Source organism: Rhinatrema bivittatum, chromosome 1 (genome assembly GCF_901001135.1).
Source record: "Rhinatrema bivittatum chromosome 1, aRhiBiv1.1, whole genome shotgun sequence".
Classification (NCBI taxonomy): domain Eukaryota; kingdom Metazoa; phylum Chordata; class Amphibia; order Gymnophiona; family Rhinatrematidae; genus Rhinatrema; species Rhinatrema bivittatum.
This window is the reverse complement of record NC_042615.1, coordinates 472,204,095-472,223,178: the sequence shown is the minus strand read 5'-3', so window position 1 is coordinate 472,223,178 and position 19,084 is coordinate 472,204,095. Positions and strand designations below refer to the sequence as shown.

At 40.4% G+C, this 19,084-nt stretch overlaps 1 protein-coding gene and 1 non-coding gene across 3 annotated transcripts in view; one reads left to right on the top strand and one right to left on the bottom strand.

Annotated features, from left to right (window-relative positions):
• Window positions 1-19,084, top strand: part of LINGO2 (leucine rich repeat and Ig domain containing 2) — a 1,615,267-nt gene that overhangs the window by 806,935 nt on the left and 789,248 nt on the right. The gene's annotated exons all lie outside the window — the stretch shown is intronic.
• Window positions 17,741-17,813, bottom strand: TRNAM-CAU. The gene has a single exon. It is a non-coding gene; the product is annotated as a tRNA-Met (tRNA).

Sequence of the window (19,084 nt, the reverse complement as noted above, 5' to 3'; positions counted from 1 at the left end):
TGCCCCCTAGTCCTTCTATTATTCGAAAGTGTAAATAACCGAGTCACATCTACTCGTTCAAGACCTCTCATGATCTTAAAGACCTCTATCATATCCCGCCTCAGCCGTCTCTTCTCCAAGCTGAACAGTCCTAACCTCTTCAGCCTTTCCTCATAGGGGAGCTGTTCTATCCCTTTTATCATTTTGGTTGCTCTTCTCTGTACCTTCTCCATCGCAACTATATATTTTTTGAGATGTGGCGACCAGAATTGTACACAGTATTCAAGGTGCGGTCTTACCATGGAGCGATATAGAGGCATTATGACATTTTCCGTTCTATTAACCATTCCCTTCCTAATAATTCCTAACATTCTATTTGCTTTTTTGACTGCTGCACCACACTGAGCCAACGATTTTAAAGTATTACCCATTATGATGCCTAGATCTTTTTCCTGGGTGGTAGCTCCTAATATGGAATCTAACATTTATTTATTTATTTATTTATTTATTTATTTATTTAGAGTTTTTCTATACTGGCATTCGTGATTAAAAATCACATCATGCCAGTTTACATATAACAAGGGGGTGTGAGCAAAAAAAACGGAACATTAACAAGTGCAAAGAGTTCATAAAGTTACATTACAACAAGGTTAATATAACTGGGGAGAGAATTAGAGTAAGATAACTGAGCAGTTAGGATTAACTATTTACATTATATTGTGAAGTCTCTTATAAGATGTTGCTGTCATTCAATCTAACTACAGCATCTAACTACAGCAAGGGTTATTTTTCCCTATATGCAAGACCTTGCACTTGTCCACATTAAATTTCATCTGCCATTTGGATGCCCAATCTTCCAGTCTTGCAAGGTCCTCCTGTAATGTATCACAGTCTGCTTGTGATTTAACTACTCTGAATAATTTTGTATCATCCGCAAATTTGATAACCTCACTTGTCATATTCCTTTCCAGATCATTTATATATATATATATATAAATATATATATATATATATATATATATATAAAAGTACCGGTCCAAGTACAGATCACTGAGGCACTCCACTGTTTACCCTTTTCCACTGAGAAAATTGACCATTTAATCCTACTTTCTGTTTCCTGTTTTTTAAGCAGTTTGTAATCCACGAAAGGACATCGCCTCCTATCCCATGACTCTTTAGTTTTCGTAGAAGCCTCTCAAGAGGGACTTTGTCAAATGCCTTCTGAAAATCCAAATACACTACATCTACCAGTTCACCTTTATCCACATGTTTATTAACCTCTTAAAAAAAAATGAAGCAGATTTGTTAGGCAAGACTTCCCTTGGGTAAATCCATGTTGACTGTGTTCCATTAAATCATGTCTTTCTATATGCTCTACGATTTTGATCTTGAGAATAGTTTCCACTATTTTTCCAGGCACTGAAATCAGGCTCACTGGTCTATATTTACCCGGATCGCCCCTGGAGCCTTTTTTATATATTGGGGTTACATTGGCCACCCTCCAGTCTTCAGGTACAATGGATGATTTTAATGATAGGTTACAAATTTTAACTAATAGATCAGAAATTTCATTTTTTAGTTTCTTCAGTACCCTAGGATGCATACCATCTGGTCCAGGTGATTTGCTATTCTTTAGTTTGTCAATCTGGCCTATTACATCTTCCAGGTTCACAGTGATATCGTTCAGTTCATCTGATTCATCACCACTGAAAACCATCTCCGGAACTGGTATCTCCCCAACATCCTCATTAGTAAACATGGAGGCAAAATATTCATTTAATCTTTCTGCAATGGCCTTATCTTCCCTAAGAGCCCCTTTAACCCCTCTGTCATCTAATGGTCCAACCGACTCCCTCACAGGTTTCCTGCTTTGGATATATTTTAAAAAGTTTTTATTATGAGTTTTGGCCTCTATGGCCAACTTCATTTCAAATTCTCTCTTCGCCTGTCTTATCAATGTTTTACACTTAACTTGACAATGCTTATGTTTTATCTTATTTTCTTCAGATGGATCCTTCTTCCAATTTTTAAAGGATGATTTTTTGGCTAAAATAGCCTCTTTCACCTCACCTTTTAACTATGACAGTAATCGTTTTGCATTCCTTCCACCTTTCTTAATGCGCGGAATACATGTGGACTGTGCCTCTAGGATTGTATTTTTAAACAATGTCCAAGCCTGTTGAACACTTTTAACCTTTGCAGCTGCACCTTTCAGTTTTTTTCCTAAATATTTTCCTCATTTTATCAAAGTTTCCCTTTTTAAAATTTAGTGTTAGAGCTGCAGATTTACTTATTGTCCCCCTTCCAGTTATTAGTTTAAATTTGATCATGTTATGATCACTGTTGCCAAGTGGCCCCACCACCGTTACCTCTCTCACCAAATTTTGCGTTCCACTAAGAATTATATCTAAAATAGCTCCCTCTCTTGTTGATTCCTGAACCAATTGCTGAACCAACTCCTGAACCAATTGCTCATGAAGCTATCATTTATCACATCCAGGAACTTTATGTCTCTAGTAAGTCCTGATGTTACATTTACCCAGTCAATATTGGGGTAATTGAAATCTAACTAATAACATCAAGAGTCAAGAATTATCCACTGTAATCCATATTGTCAACACCAAAAGTGGAAAAAAATGAAGCTTAGAAGTAAAGGCTAAAGAAGGCGTCAGCAAGCCTGACGTTGTATGTTCACATAGAGACACCAACCGGTCTTTTCAATCATTCGCCTTCTTTTAGATTTATTAACTTTCAACAACTTTTTGTTCAAAAATTTTTTTTTTTTCTTAAAATATCCTCCGTTAGTCATAGACTCTTTAAAGCGGATGTATTAAATTTCAATACGGCCCTACACGGCCCGTGTTTCACCCGAAAGCTTCCTCAGGGGCCTCCCTCCATTTTCCCGGTTTTAAGACGAGCTGTCCGGATGAATTGGATACAGACTCTTGTATTGATAGCGTTTATACGCCCCTGAGGAAGCTTTCGGGTGAAACACGGGCCGTGTAGGGCCGTATTGAAATTTAATACATCCGCTTTAAAGAGTCTATGACTAACGGAGGATATTTTAAGAAAAAGAAAAAATTTTTGAACAAAAAGTTGTTGAAAGTTAATAAATCTAAAAGAAGGCGAATGATTGAAAAGACCGGTTGGTATCTCTATGTGAACATACAACGTCAGGCTTGCTGACGCCTTCTTTAGCCTTTACTTCTAAGCTTCATTTTTTTCCACTTTTGGTGTTGACAATGACGGTAATTGAAATCTCCCATTATTATTGCACTGCCAAATTGGTTAGCTTCCCTGATTTCTCTTAGCATTTCATCATCTGTCTGACCATTTTGTCCAGGCGGACGGTAGTATACTCCTATCTCTATACTCTTACCCAACACACATGGGATTTCTACCCATATAGATTCTACTGAGCATTTAGACTCTTATATGATCTTTATCCTGTTGGACTCTATACGCTCCCGGACATAAAGTGCCACACCCCCACCAGGTTGATCCTCCCTATCATTGCGATATAATTTGTACCCTGGGATGGAGGATGGCCCGGGAGCGATCTCCCGCTCCGGACCATCCTCCCGCTCCCGGGCCGTTGGCTGCCACTAATCAAAATGGCGCCGATGGCCCTTTGCCCTTACCATGTGACAGGGTATCCGTGCCATTGGCCGGATCCTGTCACATGGTAGGAGCACTGGATGGCCGGGGCAATTTTGATTAGTGGCAGCCAACGGCCCGGGAGTGGGAGGACAGCCCGGAGTGGGAGATCGTGGGAGATCACTCCCGGGACCCCCACTGGACCACCAGGTACCTGTAAAATGTTTTTTTGGGGGTCGGGAGGATGGGGGAAGCTAAGGGGTTACTTTTAAAGGGTCGGGGTGGGTTTAGGTGTTGTTTTTGTGTGCCGTTTTTCCCGCCCTCCCCCAAAACGATAAGGGAACCCCCACGATCAATATTGTGGGGTTTTCCTATCGTTTTGGGGGAGCTCCCGATTTCTGATGATTTTGAAAATATCGACGATATTTTCAATTGTCCGAAGCCCGATTCACATCCCTAACAATTAGCCATGTCCAGAAAACTTATGTTCCACATAGCAGGCTCTGATCTTTGGAACAGCCTCTCTGAGGAGATGAGAACGGAGACGAACCTGCTCCATTTCAAAAAGTTTTTTAATTCCCATTTTTTCACTTCATCTTTTGCTGGCGGTTTTTCATAGATTTTGGGCCTGGGTTCCCTTCCTATCAGGTGCCTGTCTATGAATAAATTGTGACATAAACATTGTCATCTTTTGCTTTTAGTTTGGATGTGTTATTTGTTTTAATATGTATGTGATATAATCCGCTGAGACTGATGGATCCATGGAATATAAATTTCCTAAGTTTCCTAAATAAGCATGTAGTCTGTGTAAGGCTCTTTAGCAAGTCTGCTCATTTTGATTTTCCAGTTGGAGGTGTACTGAGTTCTAGGGCCTGTTGCTTTTTCCTAGGTTGGGTTGTTGCTGTTTGAATTCAGGGAGTTAGTTCTGTTTTGGTATGCTATATTGGGTCTGAATGACTCTCAAACAATTGGTAAGGCTTTGCTTTGTTATTTCATGAGTGATCTTTCTCTAAGAACAGTGCCATGAGTGGAAGAAAACAAAATGTGTCACTTGGAGGGGTAACAGGCTAGGGGAAGATTGAGTGAAGATCGGGGAATGGACTTGAAGAAATCCATTAACATGCTGTGGGCAATGGTGTGAGTGAAGCCAGTATTTTTCACTGCGATGGGAGAATGTCAATTTCATTTTACACTTAAGGCACCAGTTAGACTAAATCCAGCCCTGGTGTTATCATTACTTGGTCACTGGAGTGGGAGAGTAGCTTAGTGGTTAGAGCAGTGAACTATGAACCAGGGAATACAGGATTTAAATCCCTCTGCCATTCCTTGTGACCTTGGACAAGTCACTTGACCCTCCATTGTCTCAGATACAAATTAGATTGTAAGCCCTCTAGGGATAGAGAGGTAGCTCCATTATCTGAATATAATCAAAATTTAAATTAAATAAATAATTGAGATGCAGGAGTATAACAAAGGTGGTAAATACTGAACACATGTAAACATTCCAGATATTGGAATCCCACAGCAACAATGCTGTTCTTGTTTCTGACAAAATCCAGCCATTTGTGTAAAGACAACAGCAGTGAATAAGTTTAGTAAAGCAACATGCACCATAAAGAAACAGTTCTCTAATAAAGTTGCACCTCTTCAAAACAAGTTATCATTCATGGCATTCAACTCAGATTCCAAATACATGAAGATCTCTTTGCAGACTTAATTAATTGGCAGTTCTTGTAGGCTAAACAGGGAGTCAATCCTCAGAGAGGGCAATTAGTAAGGGTTTTCCATTACAACACTTTCTCAATGAGCAAAGCATAATTGCTACCATCTTGCAATTACTGTCACCAAAGAAAGCAGGTCCTGGGTGTATCCACAAAGTAGCCTTCTTCAAGGTTTCACAATCTGAGCAAAGAAGACTGAATCAATTTTAGAAACACTATAGCCTGACTACCCTCAAATAAAAAGAGTGGTAGTAGTTCTTCTGAGTAGTTCACTGCAGTTTCACTGCAGTTGGATTTTACTGGCCTACTTGTCCTCAATTTTCATTGGAGTATTCATGTTTCAGGGGAATCCTTTAGAGTCTATTTTTGCCATACCAGCAGCAATAAGGTAGAAATGATCTGTATGAGAAAAATCTTGAGTCAGAGGAGTTATAAAGAATAACTGGGTGTGCAAGGATCCATTCCAAACAGACTCTCACTTGTTGTTGAAAGCTGTATTTCTCCAGAAGTATGACACCAAACACAAGATGGCCAGTAACATTGCTTGATTAGACCATTTTCATGATATTGTATGGGTGTTCTAGGAATGAACAACTTCGTTTAAAGCCAAAGGGCTACATTAAGAAAACTGTCTCACCATAAATAGATTACCCCAAGGATGGAAAGAGTGATCAATCTGAATTTCAAACTTTTGTACTCTCTGATAAACCTGTTTAAAAATTATAATATATATATATATATATATATATATATATATATATATATATATATATATATATATACCCAGAGCATTCAGCCTCATTAGGGTGTTTTACCATTGTATCCCAATGGTGAAACACTATAACATGATGTAAGCATCAGTGATGGCCATTTGTTTCACTCCAATTGGAGAAAAAAAACAAGATGAATGTGTCAATTTCCAGTTTGTTTTTGGGCGATCAAAGTGAATGGTCACAGTGCTCAAAATAATTCATATCTTTTTTGGCTCATTTGGTTTCATCTCTTTAAAATCTATGGATAAGGTAAACAATGCATTTTTGTACTCCAAGCCAGACAGAGCAGAGCCAGTTGGGGATGAGACAAGGAAGGAGTGGGACAAATCTGGTTTCAGCACTTTTTCAACCAACTGCCAATGATTACTTTTTTTAAAAAGTGAAAGTAAAACTAAGAAAATTTTGTGTGTTTACTATATTGTTCTGAGCCATTCCTTGCTTGATCTCAGAGAGAGAAGGCAGAGAATCTGAACTCCTTGCTTCAAGCTTCAGGCTTAAAGACATAGTTATAAAAATGATTTAGATTAATTTATAGGAGAAATAAAGTGTGCTGTTAAAAGTCACTCACTGACACTGTGGCTTACTGTGATTTGAGGTGCTACTTAGTAGCAAGAGAAAACCTGTAATCTCTGAGAGGGTGTATCATCAGGGTAAGACTACCTCTGCAGCTGAACTGTGCCAGTTACTACAGGAAAAATACACAGAGAGAAAATGTCTGTTTTTTCCAGCCTTCTGCTTTCTGTGTATAAAAGAGCTAGTGTGACAGTATAGCAATTCCTGTGTTATTCTTATACTAAATGTTACTTATTTTTATAGTATACAGTCACACAGCAAACATTTACATTTATTACTTACGTATCATAAAACCAAAACCCTACTGAGTGTGTGTAAAATATAAAACCATAAACCTACATAAATATAGGAAAACAAATCATAACAATAATAAACCCAGCCATTAAAATCAACCTAAAATGTACCGCAACCAATTTAGCCATCCAGAGGCCAATACTTACTATACCCTGCATATTTAGAAGGCTTGAATTTTTAGTATACCAGATACTTTTAACTTATTTCACCATATAGTTTTAACTCCAGAAGCTCAATTTACCCAGCACTTGGGTCATAATAGACTCCCCGCCATTTATAAAAAAAAATAAATTCTGTTTTACCTATATTCAGCACTAAACAGTTATCTAATAGCCAGTCAGGAATTCCCTCAGAGCCTCTATTCAAAAGAGTCATTGTTGCTGCTAAGTCATGCCCAGCCGGAACTACAGCTGAAGCTGAACATCTTCATGCAGATAACAAACAAAACTCCAACTTTGATAAGACTTCCCAATGATTGTATAAAAAGGTTGAAGAGGAGTGGAGATAATGCAGATCCCTGAAGGACACCATACCCATCAACCCAGATAGCTGCCTTCTAACTTTAACCATAAAAGACCTATCAATATAGAAGGAAGCCAGTGGTGTACCTAAATTATTTGGCAACCAGGGTAGATACTTTCTTTGGCTCCCGCGCCCCCCCCCCCCCCCCAAGGTTCACTTCTCTGGCCTCCCCATCATTGATCTCCGGTTTCTCTTTTCCTCACATAGGCTCCCACTTTTTCTTGTACACACTTTCACACACCCCTTCATAAAGTCTCCCTCTCTCTCATATACAAACACACACCCTCACTCCCATACACACACACACACACATCAATGTACACACACACTCCCATAGACACATGCAAGCTCCCAATCTCTTACTCACATGCACACGCACCTCACTCTCTCTCTCTCTCTCTCTCTCTCTCTCTCACACACACACACACACACACACACACACACACACACACACACATACTCCCAATCTCTTATTCAGATACATATACACACTCACATACCCCTTCCTCTCTCAGTTACATCGGCTCATGTGGGGTCATTCTGGCTGTCTCTCTCTTCAGCTACCTGTGCCTATCTGGCCACTTCTTCAGTCTTCTACCTAGGGCCAGTGTAAAGGTATTCTGTGCCCTAGGTGAAACTTATAGCACAGTGGCCGTGCCGGAGGTTCGCTCGCCGGCAACTAGCCGGCGCGCACAAGTTACACCTGCCAGAAGCAGGTGTAACTCCATCAAATAATGTAGGGGGGGATTTAGGTAGGGCCGGGGGGTGGGTTAGATAGGGGATGGGAGGGATAGGTGGGGGGGATCCAAAAAAAAATTCTCTCCAAGGCCGCTCTGATTTCGGAGCCCAAGATGGCTGACTGGGAAGACATCCTGGAAGAACGGCCTTGGAGGGAACGGGGAAAGCCAAGTGTGCACCCCCTTGTGCGCGCCGACCCCGGATTTTATAACATGCATGCAATAGCGGTAGCGCGTGCATGTTATAAAATCGGGTGTACATTTGGGCGCGCCAGATAGCGCGCACAAATGTACCCCGCACACGTAAAATTTAAAATCAGCCCCATAGTGTATTTGGATTTTCAGAAGTTGTTTGACAAAGTCCCTCATGAGAGGCTTTTAAGAAAACTAAAAAGCTTAGTTCATGTCATTTTTATTTGTAATAATTATAGTATTCTGAAGGTTTACGCTATGTTTTAGGCATTTTTGTACAACCATGTTTTCAGTTCACTCTTGCATTCCTTTTTGTCTGTTGTTAGGTTCTCAGGCATTGAATTCCAGAGTTTTGGGCCGCCAATGGCTATAATTCTGTCTCTGGTTTGCATCAGACGAGAATTTCTTTTAGTTGGGATTGCTAGGAGACCTTTGTTTTGTGATCGAAGAGTTCTGGGAAGACTGTGCAGTTTAAATGTTATTTCAAGTAGATCACTGTTGTTTGAGTTAATGCTGTTGAAGATGATTGTTAGAACTCTATAACATATTCTTGATTGTATTGGGAGCCAATGCAGAGATATCAGAGCTGGGGTGATGTGCTTGTATTTCTTTGCTCCACATATTAGTCTTGCTATGGCATTTTGTAGTAGTTGAAGGCTTGTTGGAAGACCTAGAAGTAAGGAATTGCAGAAGTCGAGGTTTGAGAATAATGTTTGTAGTACTGTTCTAAAGTCAGTTATGGTTACTAATGGTTTCAATCGGCTCAGTATCCACAGCTTATTGTAACCTGATTTAATCAGTTTACTATTATGGGCTTTCATTGTTAAGTTTTTAGCAATTTGGACCCCTAAGAGGTAGATTTTAAAAACATACGCGCGCGCATACTTTTGTTCGCGCACCAGGCGCGAACAAAAGTACACTGGATTTTATAAGATACGTGCGTAGCCACACGTATCTTATAAAATCCAGGGTCAACGCATGCAAGGGGGTGCACATTTGTGTAACTTGTGCGTGCCGAGCCCTGCGCGTGCTGCCCGTTCCCTCCGAGGCCGCTCCGAAACCGGAGCGGCCTCAGAGGGAACTTTTTTCTACCCCCCCCTCCCCCGCAGCTTCCCTTCCATTCCCCTACCTAACCCACCCCCCCCCCCCGGCCCTATCTACCCCCTACCTTTATCGGAGAAGTTACTACTGCCTCCGGGCAGTAGTAACTTATGCACGCCGGCGCGGCAGGCCCCGACACAGGCCGCTGTGTCGGGGCACTCGGCCACGCCCCCGGACCGCCCACATGCCCCAGGACACACCCCGATCCCTAACCGCACCCCCTGGCAATGCCCCCGACCACCCCTTTTTGCAAGCCCCGGGACTTACGAGTGTCCCGGGGCTTGCGTGCGCCACCCAGCCTATGCAAAATAGGCTCGGCGCACGCAGGGGGGGTTTGGGGTAGGTTTTCGGGGGTATGCACGTATCCCTTTGAAAATCTACCTTTAAGTCTCTTACTTGGGTTGCTAGATTGATATGGCATTTTTCCAGATTTATAGTAGGTGGTATGGATGGATTTAGGTGGGTTTCTGCTTAAACAAATGATTTCTGTTTTTTTGTGTTCACTGAGAGTTTAAGTTGAGCTAGTTTCTCTTTTATTGTATTCATATAGTCTGAGATTAATGAGGCTGTTTTTGCAAAAGAATTTGTTAATGGGATATAGAATTGTAAGTTGTTAGCATATAGGTAGAAGTTTATTCCTAGTTCTGTTAGTATTTTGCATATTGGAAGCATGTAGATGTTAAATAAGGTTGCAGATAGTGCAGATCTTTGAGGAGCACCTGTTTTGCATTGGAAGGTATCAGAAATCTGGTTGTCAAGTTTTTCCTGAAATGATCTATCAGCAAGGAAGGAGGTGAACCATCTTAATACAGTTCCATCTATTCTTATATTTCTCAACTCTCAGCAGCATAGGTTATGGTCTACATGTCGAAGGCAGCTGATAAGTCAAATAGAACAAGGCAGTATGATTCATCAGAGTTGAATCCTCTTAATATTGAGTCAGTTATCGATTGTACTAGCATTTTTGTAGAGTGATTTTTCCTAAATCCAAATTGATAGGATATAGAAAGTTTTGATTGTCTAAATCATTCTCCAGCTGGGTAAGTACAGCCATTTCTATTATTTTAGCAAGAAATGGTAAGTTAGAGATTGTTCTATAGTTATCCCAGTCATCTGTTCTTCCTGCTTTGTTTTTTCAGGTTGCTTTTATCACTGCTTGCTTTATGTTTTGAGGTATAAATCCCTTATCAAGGGAGAGGTTTACTAGTGTGATTGTTGGAGTTATTGCCTGGTTTATTAGCTTCAATGAATTGGCAGGTATTGGGTCCAGTGGATGTGTGGCAGGTTTTAATTTGGATATTATTTTACTTATCTCTAATTTTGGATTTTGTCAAATGATGACCATTTATTTATTTCAGTTATATCCCCTATTGCATTGTGAGGATTATTAGTGTTGATTTGTTGTTTCAGCTTCTGGATTTTTTTCTGTTAATGCAGTTGCATATTCATTACAAGATAATTTTGTGAAATTGTTGTTCCTTGTTTGGTATGCTGATGGATCTTTTATTAGATTTTTGACCATCTCAAATAATAATTTTGAGTTGAATATAACACCATGAATTTGTTTTGCATAACTGTCTTTTTTTGATTTGTTAATGTTCGGTATTGATTTAGAGAAGATTTGTATTTTATTAGAGTTTCATCTGTGGGGAATTTTCACCATCGCTTTTCTAGTTTTCTTAGGCTTTTTTTTTACTTTCATTTCTTCATTATACCATGGGTTCTTCTTTTTTTCCATTATCTTTGTTATTTTTTATGGGGCAGATTTTAAAATGTGCGCGTGCGGCCTTCATTTGTGTGCGCTACCCGGTGCGCACAAATGTACGCAAATTGTTTTTTGAATTCAAGATCAGCTTTAATTAATTGGTAGTCTGACCATGGGATTGACTTGAATTCAGTTTTCAAATGGTAATTATTAGTATTTGCAAAAATGAGATTGAGTGTGTGTCCAGCTTTGTGTGTGGACAAAAAAGAATTCTGAGATGTGTTGTGTCTAACCTAGGTCTTCCATTGCTTCTAGGCTTATGTTACATGAGAGCAACCTTGGAGTTTTGTTTACATGAAGGTTGAAGTCTCCTAAGATTATTGTTGTCTCTGGTGTAGGAAATTCTTTAATGAAAAGTTCAATTAGGGATGAGCAATCTTTTTGAAGTAGGCAGGTGGGCAGTATACCAGCCCTATGTTATTTTGTTTTGATTTTAGTATTGCTACTTCATATGGTGGATTAATCACAATTTTACTTAATACAAATTTAAGTTCTTATTTTGCAGATGAAACAAATTAAAGTTTTCTTTTTTGTCGTGCTATGTGGTATAGATCATAATTTGGATGGGACAATATGCAATTGCCCCTTCCCCGCCCCCCCTCCCAAATGAGCAATCCCCCCTCCCTCTGGCCCCCTGAATGAGAAATCCTCCCTCGCTCTTCTTCCCTGGCCCTGAATGAACATTCCAAATACCCCTGGCTCTCTTAATGAGACATCCCCCTCCCCTAGCCCCTGGCCCCCAGAATGCGCAATCCTCCATCCCCATAGCTCTCCCAAAAGATACAACCCCTCCCTTCCCCCTGGCCCCCCAATGAGCATTCCAAATCCCCCTCACCCATACTTCCCCCCAGAAACCCCTTTACCTTATCCTTGATCACACGGTGGGGTTGGGTGCACCCTCAGACTCAGGCCTTGTAGAAAGGGGAGGGGATGTCCCATTTAGGGGTCCAATGAGAGGGGGATTGCTCATTTGCAGGGAGCAGGACAGTGTATCTGTGGCAGGGGGGCGCCACTGCCACACGCTTACTATACCTATTATTATTTGCATGTTTTGAGGCCACCTCGACTGGCGGCCTGGGTTGAAACGAGAATCAGTAATGACCCCCCGCTGAACCTCCCCATTTGGTCACAGCTTTTTTTTTTCCCCTGCCACTTTAAATGTGCATCTGGAGCCTCAGGACCCATGATAGGGGCCCAGACCTCTCACCAGACATCTAGCGCATGCCAGGAGGTGTATTTATTTATCATGGCTGATCACCTTCTAAGTTGGCCCCGATAAAATATTAGCATTAAATTTCCTCATGAGAGGCTTCTAGGAAAAGTAAAACGTCATGGGATAGGTGGCAATGACCTTGCATGGATTACAAACTGGCTAAAACACAGGAACAGAGGGTAGGATTAAATGGACAAATGAGTGGGCAGTGGAGTGCCTCAGGGATCTGTACTGGGACCCGTACTTTTCAATATATTTATAAATGATGTGGAAAGAAATACAACGAATGAGGTAATCAAATTTGCAGATGATACAAAATTATTCAGACTAGTTAAATCACATGCAGATTGTGATAATTTGCAGGAAGACCTTGTGAGAATGGAAAATTGGGCATCCATAATGCAGATGAAATTTAATGTGGATAAGTGCAAGGTGATGCATATAGGAAAAATAACCCATGCTATAGTTACACAATGTTAGGTTCCATATTAGGAGCTACCACCCACGAAAAAGATCTAGGCATCATAGTGGATAACACATTGAAATTGTCAGCTCAGTGTGCTGTGGCAGTCAAAAAAGCAAACAGAATGTTGGGAATTATTAGAAAGGTGAATAAAACAGAAACTTCCATAATGCCTCCGCACCTTGAATACTGTGTACAATTCTGGTCGCCACATCTCAAAAAAGATATAGTTGCGATGGAGAAGGTACAGAGAAGGACGACCAAGATGATAAAGGGGATGGAACAGCTCCCCTATGAGGAAAGACTAAAGAGTTTAGGGCTGTTCAGCTTGGAGAAGAGACGGCTGAGGGGGGATATGATAGAGATGTTTAAAATCATGAGAGGTCTAGAATGGGTAAATGTGAATCAATTATTTACTCTTTCGGATAATAGAAGGACTAGGGGGCACTCCATGAAGTTACCATGTGGCACATTTAAAACTAATCAGAGAAAGTTCTTTTTCACTCAACGCACGATTAAACTCTAGAATTTGTTGCCAGGGGATGCAGTGAGTGCAGTTAGTGTAGCTGGGTTTAAAAAGGGATTGGATAATTTCTTGGAGAAGTCCATTACCTGCTATTAATTAAGTTGACTTAGAAACTAGCCACTGCTATTACTAGCAACAGTAACATGGGATAGACTTAGTTTTTGGGTACTTGCCAGGTTCTTATGGCCTGGATTGGCCACTGTTGGAGACAGGATGCTGGGCTTGATGGACCCTTGTTCTTATGTTCTTTGCATGCATTTGTATTATTCATGTATGCAAATTGAATTCAAAGAAGGCCATTGTAATAGGGAAGAGTATCTGACTGGTTACATGCAAAGTATCCTATATATGATGTGATATATGCAATTTAATGCAAATTAGAGCTATTTATCGCATGTTAGGGCCCTAACACATTTTGATGATCGACCCTGTAGGTTACTTAATTGTCAAAATGTATGTGATTTGCTATCTATTATAAACAAATAATCTGAATGCCATATGATAATTTTCTCTCAGTCTCCATGCTATTTATCTTCACCTTGTATGTAAATGATGTTATCTATGACTCATAATTAGTTGGAATGTCAACTGGCTTTGTATGATTTCAAGAATGTTCTATAACCTTAGATAGAATGTGAACTGGCCTTATCACTGTTCTATAACCTTGTAGCTTAGCATCTTTATCTAACTTACAACGTCTGTGTGTCTAAGAAAACAAATCCAAGGCAGAAACACAAATGTCATGCTTATAATGTTCTTAGTAATTATAAAACTATCTATGACCAAAAATCAAAAACTTATGAGAACAAGAATAATGACTTGATATGTAACATGTCAAAAAGTGTTTTACTGCCTCTACGCCTTGTTCATTTATAAGCCATGTCTGTAATGGGGTTGTAAGCACCACAACAATACATTTGTTTAATGTAATTATACTTGCACTAGCAATTTTCTTTTTATCTACAATGCATAGAAATAAAGGTCAGCAAATATATTGTAGATTACACCTCTTTACTGGACTAACAATACATTTATATCTAGCTTTCAGGAGCTATTGTTCCAGCATTAGCATTCTACATAAAATATATGTACATTTTCAGGTGCTAATTTCCAATATAGTTTATTTGTTGCCGCTACAAGTCTATCTATTCCTTAACACCACAGTTAGAAGAAGAATGTTTCTATGATGATAAACATTTGAAAGAAACTATTCTCTAATGGGTAAAATTTAAAGGCCATTGCATGCAAATACTGGGAGATATGCGGGTGGCTGAGCCATTTGCGCCGAGCGCATTTTCAAAATGTCCCGGCTATGCGTGTATCTCTTGGTACATGTGGAAGTACCAGGGTCTGTAAAAGGGGTGGGCCAGGGTGGGATCTGGGTAGGGATGAGGCCGGGGCCAGCCGGGAAAGCGGCCATTAGGCCCTGTCTCGGGGAGGCACACGCCAGCAACTGGCCGGAGAACAGAACTTACTTACTCAGGAGAGCGAGTAAGTTCAAAAACAAAAAAAAAATAGATTAGTTAGGGGTTGGGGAAGAGCGGGGAAAAGGGAGGAAGGGTAGGTAGGGAGATAGGGAAGTTCTTTCTCAGTCTGCTCCTTATTGGAGCGGACTGGGAGGGAATGGCCTGATTGCATCACCATACATTTTTTTAGAAAATCACCCTCGCTTGCACTCAAGTTGGGAACCGCCCATGCATGCGTGCGCTGATATAAAATTGGGCGTGTATGTGCACATGGGTATTGCATTTTGATATCATGTGCACAGCGATGCGTGCATATTATAAAATTGGTGCGTGCATGTTTGAAAATCTACCCCTAAGTGTCCCAAAATGATTGGTCTTGCTTGATTAAGAGCTATTATATGACAATTATTTTTGCTGAATTTAGAGAAATTATTATAGACTAGGGATGTGCATTCGTTTTGAACGAATGAGCAATCCGCAACGTATAGGTCCCTATTCGTTGCATTCGTGGGGTTCTGAAATGTATGGCAAACCCCCACGAATGCAACGTATCACTAACAAATAGAACTCCCACCCTCCTGACCCCCACAAGACTTGCCAAAAGTCCCTGGTGGTCCAGCAGGGGTCCTGGAGTGATCTCTTGCACTCGGGCCGTAGGCTGCCAGTATTAAAAATGGCATGATAGCCTTTGCCCTTACTATGTCACAGGGGCTACCAGTGCCATTGATCAGTCCCTGTCACATGATAGGAGCAATGGACAGCCCGCACCATCTTGTGCTCCTACCATGTGACAGGGGCCGACCAATGGCACCGGTAGCCCCTGTGACATAGTAAGGGCAAAGGCTATCGGCACCATTTTGAATACCGGCAGCCAACGGCCCGAGTGTAGGAGAATGCTCCAGAACCCCCGCTGGACCACCAAGGATTTTTGGCAGGTCTTGGGGGGTCATGAGGATGGGGGGTTGTAGTTAATTAAATGTAAAGGGTTGAGATGTTTTGTTTTGTTTTTTTTAATTTAATGGGAAACAAATACCATATGTAATTAATGGACGAATCGGGGTCCCCAAAAACAGATGTAACAGATTTGGGTCCCGACAATATGAATATCGAATCGAACGTATCCGTCCCTGCTGCACATCCCTATTATAGACGAGGTGGAGAACAATTATTAAAGTGGTGCATCCTACTACTTCAGTGTTAGATCCTTGCCCTCCTAGTTTACTGGATGTAAAGAGAGATATTATTGTGAGAAATATCCACACAATGTTATCTATATCATTGAGGGAGGATATTTTCCCTCAGACTTTGAAATTAGCAGCAATGAAATCACTTCTTAAGAAATCTTCTTTAGATGCTACCAAACCAGAAGATTATTCACTTGCATCGGATGTCCCATTCATGTATAAATTAATCAAAAAGGCAATGCTCCTTCAAAACAGGACTTTGTAGAAGAATATATAGGAGTAGCCTAGAGCAGTGGGCTATGAACTAGAAGACCAGGCTTCAAGTCCCACTGTCACTTCTTGCGACCTTGGGCAAGTCACTTTACCCTCCTTAGCTTCAGGTATAAACTTAGATTGTAAGCCCTCTGGAGATAGGGAAATACCTACAGTACCTGAAAGTAAACCACTTTGAAGTGCTTAAAAAAGTGCAAAAAACAGAATATAGACAATAAATGGCAGCTTGCATGCACTTATATGGCCGTGCACAGGTTTAACATACTACCTTATAACCCATGCATGTCAGATACTCGTATTATAAAATATGCTTATATTTACCCTGTGACAAACCAAAAATCTATACACCTCCAAAATGTACTTCCAAGACACTGTGCGATATCAACAATGTTCCAAACTCAAATATAAAGTGTCCGTGTATTTTTTTACTCGATGGTATATTGAATACTTCGGGAAAAAAAATTATCCTATGTTGTTATATACTGCTTATAATAACAAAACTTATAAATGACAATTTTTAAAGGGGGAAGTGGAATGTTTCATACATTTTTCAGGCATTACTGGCTTGTAATGCCTTTAAACTAGTTCCTCCGACCTTATTTGATTTTTTTAATTTATAAAACGCGCTGTGAAATCTCTGGGAGATTGATTCCTATAGTTGCATGTCTAAATTGTAATGATAATACCGACTTATGTAAGAAACCATTTTTAAAAGTCCACCCGACAAGGCCTTGTTTCTGACCGCGTCACGGTCTTTCTTCAGGGGATGTCAATGGACTTAATGAATAGTTGGAATTACTTATCTGAAGATGGGTTACTGAAGACTCTCGCTGGTGGTTAGACTGCTCCTATGTTCTCCATGCTGTAGCTTCCGTGAGTCGATGTACGTTCAAATACTATATGGGCTGATGAGCTCTTGAGTCTAAGAGCTGTAGACGGGAGCCGGGCTTCTGGCCACCAGTGCCATTGGTCAGCCTCTGTCACATGATAGGAGCAATGGACAGCCAGCACCATCTTGTGCTCCTACCATGTGACAGGGGCCGACCAATGGCACCGGTAGCCCCTGTGACATAGTAAGGGCAAAGGCTATCGGCACCATTTTGAATACCGACAGCCAGCGGCCCGAGTGTAGGAGAATGCTCCAGAACCCCCGCTGGACCACCAAGGATTTTTGGCAGGTCTTGGGGGGGGGGTCAGGAGGGTGGGGGGGTTGTAGTTAATTAAATGTAAAGGGATGCAACTCTAATCTCCACTTGTTTAGCTATTCCTCTGGTTTTTTGCGAGCTGATGAACGCTTCGCTGTTCTTCCGTGTGAAACGCTGATTTACGCTCTCGGTAACGCTCTGTGTTGCGTTTTAGATTGCCTTCTCTGAGGATCGAACTCAGGACCTTCAGATTATGAGACTGACGTGCTGCCTGCTGCGCTAAGAAGGCTATATTTACCCTGTAACATATACACATATATATGCTTAAATGTGAATACATTCAATACAGTGAAAGTGAGTATTTCAATGCATTAAACATACTTACTTTAGCTACCTATTTTAAAATATGTACACATATATTTTACTTACAAAAATAAAGTAGGGTTTACTCGCATAAATCAGTATATTTTAATATATGTGTGCATAATTTAAATTACCAGTTTCACCAATTATTGCACCTGTTCACTCAGTCCTTCACCAGATCATCAAGACCATCCGAGTTTTCAGCATGAACTCCCCACAGTTCACCCAGACCTCCAACCCAGCCAACAGTACAGAATAAAAATGTTTATTAATATCACTTATGCCAGATTATTAGCAGATTGAAAAATTTCACACGTGAACTGGTAAATGTATGTTTTGTTTTTTTTTAAATAGCACCACCCTGGAATACCTCTAGACCGACCTGTTTTTACATATGTATACGTGCGCGCAAAAGCAAAAATATATGCATATGTTTGATATTTATAAATGAGCACGAATGTGAGTAGGTGCTACTTATGTGCACATATGCTAATTTTTCTGTGTGTTAACACAGAAAATAGCATCATGAATTGTTGTCAGTTTGAATTTAGACAGTTCTGTGATTCAGAGATGGACCTATAGGTAATTTCTGAGGATTTGTTGAAAGACCTAGACACAGGTAATGGCTCACTATTGGTTCAATTAGATTTTAGATCATTCGGCTCCACTGGAATAGCTAGCTGCAAAGGAACTGATATAAATTGTTTTATGTAGTTTTCTTCATGCCTCTTAGACAGAAGCTTGTGAGCCTGGGAACTTCCTCAAAGGAGTATACCTGAGCCTTTGGTGTTCCCTAAGGGGCAAAGCTTTCACCATACCTTTTTAATATCTATATGGAACATTAATTTCCAGATGTTTATGGATTATATCCTGTTTTTTTCCCTCTTGGGGAGGAGTGACTGTAAATTGTGCATAGATGGGAATAAATTGTTTATTTATTCATTTTTATATACTGACATGAGTTCAGTGATGTCACATCGGTTTACAGGGAACGGAAACGAAATAAGCAGGGGGGTTCTTATTTCTTACAATGAAACGTGGTAACACATAAAACAAGCATGTAACATGGGTAACTTAGAAACGAGGAAAATATGTGGAACATGGGTCTAACAAGGGTGCTTGGACAGAGATACTATGGGTCCAGAAAGTCAACTGTAGAGAACTAAGGGTATGCTGGGGTTGGACTGCGAATCAAGC